Here is a 19,434-nt window from a genome sequence, read left to right as displayed (position 1 = left end):
AAAGTTTCTAGTGGATAAGAGAGTGGTGAGAGAAAGGAACTGAGGGGCTATGGCAGTGTTTCTCAACCTGTGGGCTACAAGCCCTTTGAGGCTCAAATGACCTTTTCACCCAGGTCACCTAAGACATCAGAAAACACAGTTGTTTAGATTATGATTCATAACAGTATTAAAAATTACAGTTATAAAGCAGCAATGAAAATAATTTTATGATTGAGGGTCACTACAGCATATGGAACTGAATTAAAGGGTCAAAGCATTAAGAAGGTGGAGAACCACTGGTCTATAGGGCAAGGGTTTGCCAAAATGAAGTGCACATGAAGAAGCTACCTGAGAATCTTTGATTAGCAATCAGTAAAAAATAAGAACCTAGTAGGACCTAAGTGATAGGAAGATTAAAGTGAGGGTGGAGACAGAGGCGGCAACCATGGATAGATGGTAGATTAACCAACCCTAAGGATATATAAAGAAGACTTATGAATGTTCATAAAGCTTTAAACTAATTAGAAATACCTTTTTTAAAGATTTGAACGAAAGTCCCTTGCTCTGGTAAACAATGTGGCTCTCAGAAGACATGGGTTATTAATTGAGAACCATTGTACCAGACACAGGTTACTTCTACACAAGTCATTGGTCAGAAAGACCCCAGAGATGCCCAAAACAATAGTAGCTATTTCTATTGCTCTTGGTCACACACAGTAACTATATGGTAAGTCCCTGTCTTAATTAAGGTTTTCTATGGCTATGAAAAGACATCACAACCGCAGCAACTCTTGTAAGGAAGACATTTAATTGAGGAAGCTTGCTTACAGTCTCAATGGTTCAGTCCATTATCATCAAGGCAGGTAGCATGGTGACGTGCAGGCAGATGTGGTGCTGGAGGAGTAGCTGAGAATCCTACATCTTTCAGGCAACAGAAAGTTGACTAAGATACTGGACAGCAACCTGAACATAGCAAACTTCAAAACACCACACCCACAGTCATACACTTCCACCAACAAAGCCATACTTCCCACTAGTTACCTCCTGTGAGATTATGGGGACCAATTATATTCAACTACCATAGATCCTATTGATGAAGATACCATTCACATGGAATTCAGGACATAGGCCCTGGAGGAGAACCTGTTGGTATTATTTTTCTAATGGTCATGTTGTCGAACTGCTTTCTAAATATTCATGTTTATTTATATCTATATATTTGTGCTTCTGCCAACCTTGTCCTGAGATGCCTCTTACGGCAGTGGGTCATGTTTAGTGCATAGACACATAACTGTCCTAAATGTTCAGAGTACTGAGAAACACATCTGTGAGTGTCTCACATGTAAGTGAGACATCTGTATCAACCCTGTAGAGGGCAAAGGGTGCTTGTGTACACAGACAAGCCCTGGAGAAGCCAGAAAAGTTAAACTCATAGGCATCCTGCAAAGGAAAGTGGCGTGTAGCCTCTCCTGCTGGAATGTTTGGAATGGATATAGTTCACAACCTGATGATCCTTTGCAATCTAATGAGCCAGGCTCTGCCTGTATCTTCCAGAATTTATGTTTTACTTATCCTAGGCCCTTTCACCCTAAAACCTTGAATATTACTCCTAAGCCATAAAACTCATCGCTGTGAGAGATGTCAGTTGTACCTTACAACAGCCTAAGTGACTTCTGTGTTATCTTAGGGCCAGGCCAAACCCTGACTCCCACAGATACTGTGTTTACTTCAGTCATTCTCCCTCAGCCCTTATCTTGAACACTGTTTCTAAGACAACCAGAACCCAGTTTATGGATGAAGTCATATGTACTTTGTGAAGAGCTTCAATGTAAACATGTCTTAAGCTTTATTACACCCACAAGGAGAGGCTAACCGTTACCTGAAATCATTTCCCCCAGTGTTGTGCTATGCTTAGAGATGGCAAAGAATATATGAGCTGATGTCAGACTTTACAAGTCCTGGTCCAGCACTAGCACCAAAATCAGGCAGATTCAAGTTTCATCTTCTAGATTCTCAGAGAGTTTTCTTACCAACTGTAAGCCTGCAGGGACTTTCCACAGAACCCCACCTCCATCCTACAAATGGCTCAGAAAGCATCAAGGAAAGGAGGTAGAAAAAATATGGGATCTGGAGGATCAGATGGGTGTTGTAAAATGCTTCTCTCTGGACATGATATCAATATTAGACAGATGACCTTACTCAGGTGTGGTTGTCTATACAAGACCTGCACAAAAATCAAGCCACTTAAAATCTTCCAGGATGGAGGCAGGAGGAATTCTTACCACTCCTAGTGAGGAGCTAGTGGCAGTTGATAGCTTCTAGGGGAGGAAAAGTCAATTTCTTTTAGAAATGGTTCTCCATGTGTGCGTGCATATAGGTAGCATTGATTGGACTCCGTGGGTTTAATAAAAAAATAGTTTCTAATGTAGGCCATGAAGCTGGGAAGATGTGACAGAAGGTCCTGGGAGGAGTTGGAGTGGGGAAGCAAGAGGTGGATATGGTCAGAATACACTCCGTGTGCACATGAAACTTTCAAAGAATACCTAAATTTTAAATAAATTTGTGTTTCTTACATAAAATACTATAAGAGAATATAATTGTGTATGCTGTTTGAAGGCTGATCATCACAGGCACAACAAACGCACATTTATTATATTCTGGGAAGAAGGAAGTCCTAGTCTGCAGTCCTGACCCAGCCACAGAAGAAGCAAGAAGTGACTGTCTCGCCGAATAAGGTACCAAGCCACATGACTAACATAGACAAGAATAATGGGCTAGTATAAGATATAAGAGTTAATAAGAAGCCTAAGCTAATGGGCCAATCAATTTATAGTTAATGTAGACCACTGTGTGATTCTTTTGGGACTTAACAACTTCAGGAACTGGGCAGGACAGAAAACTCAGACAACAGAATGGTACCCAATGTTGCTGGGTACGTTTTATTTTCAGTAACTTTGCACTATTTATTTATTTATTTATTTATTTATTTATTTTGGTTTTTCAAGACAGGGTTTTTCTGTAGCTTTGAAGCCTATCATAAAACTAGCTCTTGTAGACCAGGCTGGCTTCAAACTCAGAGAGATCTTCCTGCCTCTGCCTCCCGAGTACTGAGATTAAAGGCGTGTACCACCACCGTACATCTGAATTCTTATATATAAGTTTGTGTCTCATAACATGAAGAATTTTTGCAGCAGTGTATAGGAATTTCTGATTAGAGTATTTAGAGTTCTTTCCTTAAGTACAATTAGTAAATATAATTGTAATTGTTGTTTCACTATTTGCTTTTAAATTTATTCCATATTTTCTTGCTTTTTGATTCTTGCTTACCTTTGCATTAAACACGTAGGAGGAGTCTGCTTGTTTATTTCCCAGCCTTCCAGACCTGAAATAACCATTCAGAAATTATATTAATTACAACACTGCTTGGCCAATAGCTTAGGCTTCTTTTTAGCAAACTCTTACATCTTACATTAACCCATGATTCTTGTCTGCATTAGCCACATAGCTTGGTACCTTTTATCAGTTAGGCATTCTCATATTCTTTCCTCTGCATCTGAGTGACAACTGCAGACTGAGCCTTTCCTCTTCCCAGAATTCTCCTTATTCTGGTCGCCCCACCTATACTTCCTGCCTGGCTACTGGCCAATCAGCATTTTATTGAACACATACAAGCAACAAATATTTACATGATACAAGACCATTGTCCCATAGAACTGTATGTTCTTTATATCCATCTACTGTTCTCTGATAATGTCTTAAATATAATTTCTTTTTTTTACTTTTTTAATTTTATTTTTTTAATTTTTCTATTCAATTATTTACACTTCCTTTCCTCTCCCAATCCCCTTCCGCTCCCCCACACCCCCTCCTACCTCTCCCACCCTGCTTGAGAGAGGGCAGGAAACCCTGCCCAATAAGAAGTCCAAGGCCCTCCCCTCTACATCCAGGTCTAGGGAGCTCTGCATCCAAATAGACTAGGATCCCAAAAAGCCAGTACATACAGTAGAAACAAGTCCCAGTGCCTTTATCAATGGCTTCTCAGTCAGTCCCCATTGTCAACCACAATCAGAGAGTCCAGTTTGATCACATGCTCATTCAGACCTGGTCCAGCAGGGTTTGGTGAGCTCCCATTAAAACAGGCACACTGCCTAAGTTAGTGGACCAACCCCTCACAGTCCTGACTTCCTTGCTCGTCTTCTCCGTCCTTCTGCCTTTCAACTGAGCCTTGGGAGCTCAATCCGTTGCTCTGATGAGGGTCTCTGTCTCTTATCTCCATCCGTTGCCGGACGAAGATTCTATGGTGATATTTGAGATAATCATCAACGTGATAGTGGGGCAAGGCCAGTTCAGGCAACCTCTACTCTGCCAAGAAACTAGACTTTAAAATTCTAATGAACCTAATTTAAAAATGGGGCACTGAACTGAACAGAGAATTCTCAACAGAAGTTCAAATGGCCAAGAGACACTTAAGGTCATGTTCAACCTCCTTAGCGATCAGGGAAATGCAGATCAAAACAACTTTGAGATCCCATCTTACAACTGTCAGAATAGCTAAAATCTAAGACACCAATGATAGCCTATGCTGGAGAGGTTGTGGAGTAAGGGGAACACTCATCCATTGCTGGTGGGAATGCAAATTTGTGCAACCACTTTGGAAATCAGTGTGGTGGTTTCTCAGGAAATTCGGGATCAACCTACCTCAGGATCCAGCAATACCACTCTTGGGAATATACCCAAGAGATGTCCAATCATACTACAAAAGCATTTGTTCAACTATGTTCATAGCAGCATTATTTGTAATAGCCAGAACCTAGAAACAACCTAGATGCCCCTCAATGGAAGAATGGATAAAGAAAGTGTAGAATGTATATGCATTAGAGTACTACTCAGAAGTAAAAAACAATGATATCTTGAATTTTGCATGCAAATGGATGGAAATAGAAAACACTATCCTGAGTGAGAGAAAAAAGATGAATATGGTATGTACTCACTCATTTGTGGACTTTAGTCATAAACCAAGGTCATTAAACCTATATATAGTTCTCAAGCCCAGAGAAGCCAAATAACAATGTGAACCCAAAGAAAAACATATATAGATCTTCCAGGAAATTGGAAGCAAACAAGATTGCAGGGCAAAAGTTGTGAGCATGGGGGTAGGAGCAGGAGTGAGGGTGAAGTTGGGGGAAAGGGGAGAAGGGAAAAGGGAAGAGAGAAGAGAAGGACTGGAAAAAGCTTGGGGAAGTGGGAGGGTGGAGATGGAGGAAGGGCAGAAATAGAAGCAGGGAAGAAGATACCTACTGTAAGGGATCCATTTTAGGGTTGGCAAGAGACTTGGCTCTAGAGGGGATCCCAGGTTTCCACAGGGATGTCCCTAGCTAGATCCTTAAATGTAATTTCTTATACTTTAAAAATTCCAATTGATCTTGAATTATCAACTACAATAAATTGCTACTATTTCCACTTCTTAGACCATAATAAGATCCCAAAAAATCAACATTTTTTCTTCTTCTGTACTCTTAAGACATGATTGATTTAATGGCGTGTTTTTATGTATTTTATTATTTTTGCATAGTCAATATTCATACAAATTTTCTATTTTTGAGAGGAAATGTTGAGACAGAGTCTCTTGATGGATCTCTGGATGTCCTGGAACTCTCTATGTAGACCAGGTTGGCCTTGAACTTTCAGAGATCCACCAGCCTATGCCTACCAAGTCTTGGGATTAAAAGATACGTGTGCTACCACGCTTGGCCTCAGTTGGAATTTCTTGTATTCAATTCTTTGATGCTTGCTTGAAAGCATGGGTTTGATACTTAAAAATGAGAATAATATAATAATATAAACCTTCATTTCCTATTACTCAGTTTTACTTAGATAAAGACAGACAAATACAAAAGAATCTGCATCCTCGTTAATTAAACATAGTAGGAAGACATGAATGCAAACATAGGTTAGTGTAAAAACTTACAAGCTTGTTTGGTGCACCATGTGTAGCCTAGGCCACACCAACAGGCACCTAGTGTTGCAGCTTTCTTTCCAATCTCAGATAACCTTCTGCCTCTCCTTCATAATAACATACAAGCTGCCATTCTCCTCCAGTTGACTTATATTGTTAAAAGATCAGACCTTTTGCAAGCTAAAATGCCGTGTTTACTGCTCGTTGTATGGGGCTTTAACCACTTTGTGTACAAAACGGTGATTGATGCAGTTTTTACTGGGTTTATGTCTGCTTATTTTGTGTCAGCAATGACTTTTTGAGTGCTGTACACTTACATACATTTTGCTCCAAGCCTGTTTCCTCTTTGTGAATTTGCAAACTTTGTTCTCAGAAATGAATACTCAGAGAGCTGTGTTCTGTTGTCCTTCCTTTTCTGGCTTTGTGTTTATGTTGTTTCCGCTGAGATACCTATTGCCTGAAACACTCTCTGTGGTTGTGAAGTGTTTGCTTTAGTTTGTTTTATTTTCCTGTTGCGCTTTCTTTGTCTAGAATACCTTTATTTCATCTTCACTTATGAAGGGTATCTCTGTTAGGCATAGAATTCTGAATTGGCAGATGTTTTTTGCTCGTGCTATTTCCACCAAGAAGCCAGATAATAGTACTGATTTTACTCTTTGAAAATGTATTCCTATTTTTCCTCTGTATACCAATATTTTGAAAGCTGTTCTCCAATAATGTATCTGTGGTTTCTTTGCATATACCTTTCTTTGGGCTGAAAATTCACTTTTGATTGTATGAGTTGGTATCTTTTATTAGGCTCTGAACAATGGTCTTCTATAAAGTTAACACTGAACATCTACTACATTTGATATCATGTCTACTCTACCCTTCTATGTCTCTAATTATGCTTATTTTATATCAAAATTCATGATTCTTTCATTCTTTTCTAACATTTCTTCATCATTTTTACTTTTAACCTTGCAATCTAAATACTTTCCTGCTTATCATCTTCCAGTTTATAGGACCTCTTTTTTGCTTTACCCAATATCCTGTTACATTCAAACTATTAACTATAGTATTTTGTTATTATATGTCCTTATCTGGATCAAATTTTCCATTTGATCTTTAATAATTTCAATCCTCAGGAAAATTTTTCTATCTGCTCATTTGTTTTATTACATATATTTATCTCAGTAATTTTAAATGGCATCGACAAGCCAAAAACTTAGCATTGTTTCTCGGGACCATCATTTCTAACCCCAGAACCCCAGTCTTTAATCTCACCAGCATATAAAACTTTTGTCATAATTTTTTTTATTTTTGGTTTTATTCTTGGTCTTTTGTGCTGTCTTTCATAATCACCAAATCTTTTGAAAGTTTGGCTCATGTCTTTGGACCTCAGTGACTTCTGAAGTCCTGAATTTCCAAGCTCTGGCTGCCAGAGTATCACAAAATTCCCAGGTTTTATTCACATTCCCATGCAGATGTCTAAAGTTGTAAAAGCTTCATTGGCTGTTAGCTACCACCTTTCCAGTTCTAATATTTAGCTCAGCCCCATATCATCTCTTCCCTCTGTGATCTAAACACCAAATCTTATTACTAAACAATCACCTGGTGCCTTGCAACTGCTCACTCCCGTATTTTATGGGGTTGCACGCACGGCTGTGCTCATCAGGAGTTTTTGTTGGCTCCAAATTTTCCTGGATATTTTACCTTAGTGAGGGTTCTATTTCCTGCACCTTCTGATAGGTTGGCATTGTCAATGACCTCCATCGCTATTCAATTAATAACACCTAACAAGTTCCTATGTCTTGTTTTTCTGCACAGATTACACATACTCTACTGTCAGAGATTGAAGAAGAAGGGGCTGAGGTGCTGCACTCAGGGCATTTTAAGGCTAAGATTTACTTTTCCACTTCCTGTGGATGATACTTCCCCTAATTTCAAACACTGTCTTTTAAGCTGTGATAAGCATATTTTGACCACACACACAAAATAAATAAAACCAATAAGCACAAAACTCCCCCCAGAGATGTGTGCATCTTATTTTATTCTTTCAAAAACAGAAGTAGTCACACTCTGTGAAATGGGGATGGTAATCTCAAATTTGTTCACTGCCACTCCTGAGACTCCAACAGTTTGCAACCAGCTCCTGACAATTCAAACACTAGGGATGAGTGAGGTGAAACCTTTATTATCATTATTATTATTACTATTACTATTATCTTCTTTTTTGAGTGTATGACCATGAGCTACCACCACAGTGGTGACATTCAATAAAGAAGAATATGGAGTTTAATGACCAGAGCATAAGAGACTATCCAGGACAATTGTTTGACTTTATGATCTTCAACGAGTCAAACTTGAAACCTAACAGAACCCAAAATAATAGTACTCACCTTCTTTGTTTCTTGTGCATGTTAAATGAGACAAAACAGGCAAAACACTTAGTACAGTGGCTGACACATTATGCACACTCAATAAATGTTAGCTGTTTCCATTTTCACCCCAGACCAATGACAAGCTAGTAGTGACAGGTACTGGGGGAACTCCTTCAGCCAGTGGCCTTTGAGATGCTGGACCACGTTGAGCATGGCCTTGGGTACTAGAAAAACAAGATAGAAAGATGTGTGCTCTTTTTCCCCACCCCCCAGCTGCTGGATTTGGTTCCTGTTCCCCGTTTGTGTAGAGGACTGTTGATATGTGAGTCTACCCCTAAATAAAAAATCCTTTATAATACTAAATTCTGAGTTAGTGTGGGACTATTTTATCACATTCATCTACATCTGGCACCCAATGTGGGGCTGACTACATCCACATAAAACCTGAGGGAACTTAAAAAAATATTCTAGAAACTAAAAGACAAAGTTAAGCATGGCTTTATGACAGCAGCATTTTCTCAGGCAGACTCTGTTTGCTAGAAGCAAGCAGAACCACAATTCCTTTAAGACAAGGCTTCCTGACTCAGTAATAGCAGCAAAAACTACATGGCTCCTTTAAGAAGGCTTCCTGGTTTGTGATAGTTGCATGAACAGCTCTGGCTCTTTCAAGAGACTGAGCACTTAAATGGGGTTTGTGAGCAGAGTGCCACAAACTGCTTAATGGCAACATAGACCCACTGTGTGCCTGAAAATGGGACTGTGAGCATAGCTCGCAGGGATGGCACTAAACAGACCTCTACTATGCTGGACTGGGCATAGCCAAAAGGCAAAACAGCCTTAATCCTAGCCCCAAAAGGCAGAACAGCCTTAGTCCTAGCCACATTGCTTAACATTTAAAAAAGTGCTCCAGGTTAAAAAAAAAATTATTACAGATACACATGCAGTAATGACAAATTCAAATAAAAAATACCTCTAAATGGGTCACATTGTTGGATAAATGTATGTAGGCTTGATATAAAGAGGGGGGAAAAGAGTATAGACAATCATAATAAAAAAAGTATTACAGTCATAGATTTTAAAAAGTAAAGGTAATAAAATAAATATTAAACTCATAAAAAGTAATAGAGTAAAAATGTAAGCCACAAAAAATAGAAAATGTACACAGACTCGGTATTATATATATTATTGTGTTTTCTTTGAATTTTTTTGATTGTGAATGAGCTAAGTACAGAGAAGCATTTCATTGTATGGGCTGCTAAGCTAAACCAGCATAGATGTTTTAAAGGTATCATGACTTTAGAATTTGGGTCTAAGGATATGTTGCTTTGGTAAAGAGGTTCTGCTTCTGTTTCCACAGAAGATAGAAAACTGTGGATTCCTTACCAGCTAATATTATTTGATCAAACAAGATCCCCTGAAGCAATGGCCCAGATGGTCCAACGTAACAGCTTCAGGACTGCAGGCTGAGATGAATCTACCATACAATATACCACATGAAAGACCTGGTTAAAAGTGCCCACAATCAACAAAACGTAGTCTAAAAACAATTACCAAGTTCCCTAAATGATTGTTTATAAGTGTTTGTTTACATTTAAAGGGAGACATGCTATACAGATAAATATTTTGTATCTATATGGCTCTTGGTTTATTGATACAAATTTAAGGTCGGTTTTGTTATATGTATATTTCTGCTCTTGATTAAGATATTGCATTTGAACAGCTCATTTTAAAATGTAATATATAGTTAAAAATAGAGGTTAATAAATAGTCATCTATAATAGTTAAGCTTGTAGTCAAGTTAGTTAGGTTTTCTAGACATACAGAAATATATTTCAGATGCATAGTTAGTCTTTAAACCTTTCAAAGACTAACAGAGTATGGCATTTAAAATGTTTTAAGAACTTAGGACTTTTCATAACAATGAGCCACATCTGCTCATGACAGCACCAATCTACTTCAAGAGGATGATGACCATAGAAAAGACTTCTTATAAGGTTTGTTAGCCATTTGAGAAAGAAACTGCTCTTCCCTGGACTGCTTGATGTTAAGCTGTATGAAGTAGACATGCAGGACTCACAAAAAAAAAATGACAATTGAACTTGCCTAAAAGAGAGATGGCCCTTTGGGGTTCTTGCTTCATGCAAGAACTGCCAGACATTTTGAAGGCAGCAGAAGAAAGCATCTGATGAAATATGCCATTACAAGTCAAAACAGATCTTCAAATTTCTTGTTTTATGGAAAAGTCTGCCAGATACTATAGGCCTGTACACTGAAGATAGAGTCCCCAATGTTATAAAAGAACTTTGGGTGACTATCCAGGCAGCAAGATGTCACTATCAACTCCAGAGTTTTGGAAGTTGCTTACAATGTACTTTCTGTTAACTTAAGTAATATTATATCCTTCTGGTGTCTTTGATGGAGTTGAAAAATAGATAGTTATAATTCTAGTTTTTCATAGTTATGGTAAAAGATAAAATAGATACAAATATTGTAACTATAATTCTTGCTTGCTACCTGTTTTGTTATATGCAATTTTACTATGTTAAAGTTAAAACCTTCCTTTTTATTTAAACAGAAAAAGGGAAATTATGTGGGATTTCCTTATGTAGGCTGTGAATATGCTTTAATACCTTTGGTTAATAAAAGAATCTCCTTCAGCCCGTAGCAGGGCAAAATATAGTCAGACTGGAAGAGATATAGAGAGACAGTCGGCAGAGTCAGAGAGACACCATGTAGCTATTGAAGAAGACATACACCCTATCCATGCCACTAAGCCATAGCCACGTGCCGATACATAGATCAATAGAAATGGGTTGATTGAAGATGTAAGAGTTACCTAATAAGAAGCCTAAGCTAATAAGCCAAGTAGTGTTTTAATTAATAAAGTTTCTATGTGATTATTTTGGGTCTGGGCAGCCAGGAAATAAACAAACAGTTTCTACCTACAGACAGGTACAGAGGCATGAGAAGGTGGGAGAAGGAACCCAAACACACTTGATTTCTTATACTTATTAGTCATCAGAGTGAAGGGGAGAACACAAAATTTATTTATGAAGGCTTTCTGTTTTCTGCTTCTGGCCCTAAAATACCCAGGGTCTTAAAAAAAAAAAAGATAACATGAAAGGAAGTAAACAGACATGTTGCTTTCATATTAATAGAATATTTAAATCAACTGTATTTAAGTCATCTTCTGTGGTGTCTCCTATTTCTGTAGGTATCGCTGGCAGTAATCATTTACAAATACTATTAAATTCTCTTACATTCCAGCCTGGGAAGGCAGCAGGCGTGTGAGTTAAGACCCATAAGCTGTTGGTGCTGTTCCTGTGAGCTTCCATCAGGTGCTCTTCGCCTGTGCCTCTGGAGTCTGCACTTTTGTCATCACAATTTTAAAGATTAGGAAAGGGAGATACAAAGAAATTAAATAACTTATCGAAGTCATGCAGATAAAAACTAATGACTTATCCTCTGGGTGTTCACAAACTGTGAAATAGACCGTTTTTCTCACAGAGCATTTTAAAATTCTATTAAATATACCCTTACCCAAAAGCTAGCAAGCATGTGGGCCATTGGAAACTGACTTGATATTCAATGTTCATTTAGGCGTTTGGAGCTGTGTCTCACAGCCTGCATCAGTGTCTGCATGTTCTTTCTGGCATCTCGTGACTTGTCTGCATAACAAACACGATCATCTTTCTTGTCTGCATAGTTGCAACTGCCTTTAATAAAGTAAACTGGGCTTCTCTTAAAATGCTATTAGGGAGACTATATCTATGCCTTTTTAAAGAAACCTGTAAAGTGTGTTAATGGCAAGTGCGAGTGAATTAACAAACAACCTTGCTAGAAACAGTGCTATGAAAACTAACATATCATAAACACAATCAAAAATCATCAACAAAATCAAAGCTTGTCTAAGGCAGGACTGACAAGATGGTTCAGAGAGTAAATGCACTTCCTACCAAGCTTGACAACCAGAGGTCAATCAGAGGAACCTTCCTGGTAGAAAAAGAGAATCAATTCTCAAAAGTTGTTCTCTGATCTCCGTGTGTGCAATGTGACACATGTGAACCTCAACACACACATACACACACACATGCACATGCCAAATAAATAAATAAATAAATAGAATGTCTATGATATAAAATATTTGAGAATATTTTCCACTTTAAAAAACATAAAATTAAGCAAAATTCCTAGGGACATATGATTCAGAACACGGATAATTTCTTTTCAGTCTGGTGAAGATTATTCACCAGACATATATATAATGCAATCTCCATGCTGAAATTTAGTCACAGTTGATATGATGGATAAGTCTCATAGGAATACATCTGTCTTTGAGTTTCAAAGTGCCAATGCTACAATTTTTAAAATATGATATAACTATTTGTTAAAGAGATCATTGCTAGGAAACCAGACTATTAAAGAAATGTTAGTAGCCAGAACTGTAAGAGACAGCTTCCCAGAACTGAACTGATCTTCGCTTTTCCTTGGAACTCTTGGTGCAGAAGGAAAGCATTTAAATAATAAATACTAACAAACATCTGAGATTTCTTCTAAAGGGTACCTTTGCCTGAGGATTAGATGCCTTCATCACACTTTAAAAACAATTTTATGTGCTTTCTCCTTCTCCTCTTGCTGATCCCAAACATAGACATAAAAATAACCATGTATTTAAAAAAAAAAAACTTAATAATTTCAGTGTCCAGAAGCTTGCTCACAGTTTAAGGTCAATGCCTGACTGGTAGGTGGGTAAAAGAAATAGCACTGTGTGAGACCTTCAATGGTTCTTGCTGGAAGGCAGGACAGGGTAGAAGTACCACAAACCTGGGAGCACAGGATCTGATGAGTACCTGGTGGCCAGGACTTGGTCAACTCCCAACAGAGGACCTTAATTTCCTCATGTGAAAACCAACAAACATATCTCAAATATCCCCTCTTATTTCAAAATCCTCTCATTCTGCTGCAATCTTTAAAGGAAAAAGGAGCAGTCCCAGTCCTGGGGGAGGGAGGGACAAGACAAAGGAAAGAGGAAACAGGAATATAAGAAGTACATAGGAGCTCATTGCAAGCTGTTCTGAGAGAGTTCTCTAGACAGAGAGATGGGAGCACTGCATAGGGTTCCTGCCCCTTCTAGAAGAAACACGCTCATCACTTAGCAGTTCTGGGGCCATGAGGCTGAGATTAAGACATCACCAGGCCCACAGTCCCTCCAGGACTCACATGGAGGCCATACTTCTTACTGCCTGATGCTCCCAGGAGCCCTTGTCCTGCACCCCTCTGACACATGTATTCCCTTCACTGTGTACCCTGATGTCTGCTCCTCCTGAAGATACTTGCCATTGGATTGAGGCTTACCCAAATGAGCCATACTGTTATCCTCACCGTGGCTGGGTTAGGATCCTTAACGTAGCAATACTTGTAAAAACCCGACAAATAAACTAGGACCCACTGGTTCTAGAATGAAGATTTGTTCCGTCACACACAAAAGATAGAGCTTGCATCCCTCCATTTAATTCCAAGTGACCTAGACTCTCCGAGCTGGTCTCAAATCCCTTTGCTTTCCCAGAATCTTATTTCCATTTTGAATTTCCCATTTTCCTAAACAATGGCTTTCAAATTTTAGTCCATGCAGGGTTTTTGCTCTGGGGATTCTGTTTTTCCATATGAACAACAGATGAGTCTCCAGTTTGCTTTCACATGGGTCATCTGTGTCCCTTTCACACATGGAATAAAGACAGTATATAATCTCAGTTATATGGGGGGGATCTGAGTTGTGTATCTACACACTGGTGTGGGAGAATTGTCTGTATTCTGTCAATCATGTATTTTAATAAAATGCTGATTGGCCAGGCAGGAAGTATAGGCGGGTCATCCAGACAGGAAGTAGAGGCTGGGCAATGAGAATAGAAGAAGGCTAGAGAGGAGGAAGTTCCCTCCGCCACTCCTGCTCAGATCACCAAAGAGGCAACATGTAACTTGCCAAGCTGAAAAAGGTACCAAACCATATGGCTAACATAGATGAGAATAATGGGTTAATATAAGCTATAAGAGCTAATAAGCAGCCAGAGCCAAGGGCCAATCAGCTTTATAACTTATAGAGATCTCTGTGTGATTGATTTTCTTTTTGGGGCATGCCGGCTGTGGGGTACTGGGTGGGATAGAAACCCCAACAAGCCAGCCCCTCATGGTACAACACATGTTTGTGGAAGAGGACACATTTATACACACATGGATTTATGTGTACATACTTGCATAGACCAACTTTAATAATAATAAGCTGACACAGAAAGATTATTATTTGAACTTTATTGAAACTATGACTTCAGAGACTGAGAGATAATTAGGTGTCATTCTCAGGATGACATTATTTTTTGAGACATATCTAACATCTACTTATCACCCTCTCTCTCTATTTCCCCTTCTTTCCCTCTCTTGAGACCCAAGGCTTACTGATTCAGGTTACATAGGCTCACAAGTGAACCCCAAGATCCATCTGTCTCTCTCTCCCGAGCTCTGGGATTATAAGCACATGCCACTGTGCTTAGCTTTTTACATGAATGCAGAAGATCAAATGTATCTGCATGTTTCTACAGCAAGCATTTTACCTACTGAGTTATCACTCAACCCCTAAAGTTCTGTTTTAATAAACTTCAGGCAATACCCTTTCTGTTTATTTTATTAAATTTGTCTTATTCTTTCAATCTGTGATCTTTGAAATGGAATCTTTATCAATTCAGGTTTAAGACATTATTAGCTGTAAGGAATATGGTGGTTTTAGTGGCTACTCCAGCTGTTCATGAGTTGGAAATCTGATCCCACATGAGGTGATATCAGGAAATGGTGTGGACCTTTAAGATATGGAACCTAGCAGAAATTCCTTGGATCATGAAGGGCTCTGCATTTGACAGGAATTAAGATGCTTCTTATGAAACAAATTTATAAGTTCTCATGATTTAAGAGCAATCCTGGCCCTTCCCTTCATTTCTAATTCCTGTTTCTGAACAGCTTCTCTTCCACCTGTACTGGCGGCTGCCATTGCCCACCGCCCACCACAAACAGAGGCCAAGTCACTGGAGCTGCTGTGTCTTGGGCTTTCAGCCTCTAAAACTGTGAACTAATGAAACTCTTCTCTATGAAATATCCACCCGGTGTCGTTACAATGATGGAAAGTCGGCTCCTACAAGTGCCAAAGGCTCTCCCTCGCTAAAGCCACCAGTTTAACACGATTCAGTCACATATGTAGGCCCGAGCTGAGTGTGCTGCCCACAGCAGAAAAAACAATTGTGTAAACCTGTTTCAATCTGGGAAGTTCGGGGAACTCGGAGTAAGCAGTATGGATAAAAAAGAAGGAGAACACAGTTCTGGACTAAGAAATCGCTTGACCAGATGAGTATAGTCAATCTCTGAAGGGCTGAGAAACAGACAAGGTATTTAATCGTAATGCTAGAGGCAAGGAGAAGCCAATAAAAACCTTTGATCCGAAGTGTGGCAATAATAAAAGTAATATTGAGTCCCTTCAAAGTGTGATACAGGATGGAGTTGGAGCTAGAGACAAAGCGAAGCAGGTACACCAGCAAAACATTGATACAGACACTCAACTATGGCCCAGAATGAGTAACACAGACATGGCAGAAGCAGGAATGCTGACTCAACACAGGGATGAGCTCCATTTCTGATATTTTCTTAAGATAATAACATACTTAACTGGTGATGTATTTGTTGATGTGTGATAATGAAAAGCTGACGGGTCACACCGAACAAAAGCCCTGTCTGTGCAGGGCTTGTTCAGGGAGGGTTCTACCAGCAACTTTCCACCATGGATGAAAGGGCTCATGAGGTCCCCCCTCTCCAAATAAGATATAGACGTCAATGATTACTAAGGAGTATATCATTTTATTTTGCAATGTTGTCTCTAGCATGATAACATGTTCCCATAAATAACTCTTAGCCACCCATGTTAGGATGAACTCAGTGGGTCACAATTTTAAATTCTAAAACATCAAATTCTATGGAGGGAGATCTGTTGGGAAAAGAAATGGTTAACAAAAGTAGTGGGGAATGAGGAATGGTAATGGGGGAATAAAATAACCAAAAATATTATGTACTTGCATGAATATGTCAGTGAAGAATGGATTTAGTCTTTAAGGGCTGTGTATCTCTGTAAATCAATGGAACTGTTATCCATTAGATAGTCTCAAGATGTGTCTTTGAAAGAAGGCCATGTGTAAAGAGAAAACTCAAGCCCTACAAGCAAAAAACAGGTAAAATGTGAGGTGGACTTATCAGAGGCCTGAAATTTTATCTCTATTTTACCAGTAAGAACTGTGTGGATATAACCCTCTTATTTCACCACCCTTAACCTCCATTTCCCCGGCTGTAAAGCAGAAAATTCTAAGCATCATGGTCAAATTTAAACAAGCAAGAAAAGTCCGTGAAAGCAGCACTCACGATAAGACAGTGTGAGTACAAGGTTTGAGTTTCTTGAGCAAGTGCATAGAAAGTGGAGCTGGAGCTCTCCTATCTAACCTCTGTCAATGTTCTACAGGGATGTATCCCTGCCATACTGATTCAGATCCAACAAGGGACAACAAATCAGAGTGGCCTCTCGTCTGTGTGCTTGCCGCTTAGTTCTCAAGATCAGGTGTGTTCAGAGTGGTAAAGTAAGAGAAAGAACCAAAGGGGATAGAAATAAGGAGGAAAGAAACCAAACGACTTCTATTTTATAGATGGCATGAGCCAATTCTTGAAAGACTCCCAAGACTCCACCAGAAAATTCTCAATCTTGCAAACACTTAGCTAACTAGTACGATGCATCGCCGACATGTGAAAAAATCAGATTTGCTTCTACACAGCAAAGATGATCTTGCTTAGAATAAAATATAAATGAAATCCTCACTCAGATTACCTTCAAATAAATAATAAAGTGCCTAAGCATAAACCCAACCAAGAATGTGAAAGGGCTCTATAATGAAAACATTAAAACACTCAAAAGTGAAATTGAAGAAGGCATCAGAAGACAATAACTCCCCATGAATCTGGATTGGCAAAATTAGTATTGTTAAGATGACTGCATTATCAAGAGAAATTTACAAATTCATTGCTGTCTCGTGTATATTCCAATGACATGATAAGAAATAGAAAAAAAAAAAAACTCGAAGCACAAAAGACCTGAAATAGCCTAAGCAAAAATAGCAATGCTAGAAGTATCACAATGCCTGATCTCAAGTCATACAACAGAGTCATCGTAATGCAAACTATTAATACAAAATTGAGTATTTGGGTCAATTGAATAGAATAAAGGACCCAGAAATAAACTCACATAGCCGCAAATACCTCTTTTACACAAAAGTGCCTAAACCACATTTTGGGAGCAAAATCCTTTTCAGTGATTAACTGAAAGGTATTTCCTACATGATCAGGAAAACTGGTACCCATGGCAGAATGAAATGAGAAATGCCACTTTCATCCTGCAGAAAAATTAGTTCAAAATAGGTCAAAGATTTTAATGTAAGATCGGAGTCTTCAAAACAACTGGTGGATCTCTCCTTGGACCTGGGATCCCATATATAATCAAGTTTCCTGTAAACTCTAATATGACTCCCTTAGTTGAAATATATTCTTCCCTGATCCCACATTCATCCTTCCTCCCTTCCCCCCATCCCGGTCAACCGAGCTTTCTCCATTCCTCCCCTACTCCCTTCTCTCTAACCCTCTCCCCTTCCATCAACCCTCCCACCCACCCCCCTTGCACCCAAGGTTACCTGGGACTCTTGACTATTTCCTACCTCCTGGCGGATAGGTAAATAATCTTCATCAGGTTCGTCTTCTTATTTAGCTTCTCTAGGATCACGAATAATAGGCTCAAAGACCTTTAATTATGGTTAGAATCCACTTATGAGTGAATACATACCGTGTTCCTCTTTTTGGGTCTGGCTTACCTCACTCAGTAAAGCGTTTTCTATGTCCATCCATTTGCATGCAAAATTCAAGATGTCATTATTTTTTACCGCTGAGTAAAACTCTAATGTGTATATGTTCCACACCTTTTTTAACCATTCTTCTATTGAGGGGCACCTAGGCTGTTTCCAGGTTCTGGCTATTACAAATAGTGCTGCTATGAACATAGTTGAACAAACGCTTTTGTAGTATGTTTGGGCATCTCTAGGGTATATTCCCAAGAGAGGAATTGCTGGGTCCTGAGGGAGATTGACTCCCAGTTTCCTGAGAAACCTCCACACTGATTTCCAAAGTGGCTGCACAAGTTTGCATTCCCACCAACAATGGATGAGTGCAGAGGAGGGGGTGCCTGAACCGGCCTTGGCCCGTGACCATACTGATGAATATTTTGCTTATCACCATAGATCCCTCATCTGGCGTTGGATGACGATACAGATGGAGGCCCGCGTTGGAGCACCGAACTGAGCCCCCCAAGATCCAAACGAGGAGCAAAAGGAGGAAGAAAATGACGAAGGACTGCGAGGGATACTATCACCCACTGATACAAGGGGTCGGATCTAATGAGAGTTTACCAAGGCCAGATGGACCGTGACTGAACGAGCATGTGATCCAACCAGATTCTCTGAATGTGGCCGGATTTTCTGAATGTGGCTGGCCTGCAGTCTTTCCGAGAAGCCATTGACAATGACACTGGGACTGGTTTCCTCTGCATATACTGGATTTTTGGGATCCAGTCTGTTTGGATGCTCACCTTCCTGGACCTGGAGTGAGGGGGGAGGAACTTGGACTTCCCACAGGGCAGGAGACCCTGACTTCCCTTGGGGACAAAGAGGGAGGAGGAGAGGGAGGGGGGGAGTGGGAGGGCGTTGGGAGGAGGGGCGTAAATGGAAACTTTTTATAATTTAATAAAATTACAAAAAAAAAAATGCCAACTTATATTTAAAAGGTTTTCCCCAGAATGCTGTTTCAAAATTAACGAAAACTAAAGACATATGCTGAATTTTGAACCCCAATTATATTTGTATTGAAATGAATGACATTGATAAAATAAAAGTTGATTAAACAATAAAAAAAAAAAACAACTGGTGGAAAACACTGAGATGCAGCCGTAGTCAAAGACTTTGTGAAAAGGACTCCCAGCACCCAGAAACTAACCCCAGGAGCTCACAGATGGGGTTA

At 39.3% G+C, this 19,434-nt stretch overlaps 1 long non-coding RNA gene across 3 annotated transcripts in view; it reads right to left on the bottom strand.

Moving 5' to 3' along the window:
• Window positions 1-19,434, bottom strand: part of LOC146895866 (uncharacterized) — a 104,928-nt gene that overhangs the window by 65,881 nt on the left and 19,613 nt on the right. For all 3 annotated transcript variants that reach the window (XR_015739035.1, XR_015739034.1, XR_015001982.2), the window contains exon 3: window positions 3,307-3,361. This is a non-coding gene — a long non-coding RNA (uncharacterized LOC146895866). The remainder of the gene's footprint in view (window positions 1-3,306; window positions 3,362-19,434) is intronic.

The sequence above is a fragment of the Myodes glareolus genome, chromosome 1 (assembly GCF_982192425.1).
Source record: "Myodes glareolus chromosome 1, mMyoGla1.1, whole genome shotgun sequence".
NCBI classification, from domain to species: Eukaryota; Metazoa; Chordata; class Mammalia; order Rodentia; family Cricetidae; genus Myodes; species Myodes glareolus.
This window is presented reverse-complemented; position numbering and strand designations above follow the sequence as displayed.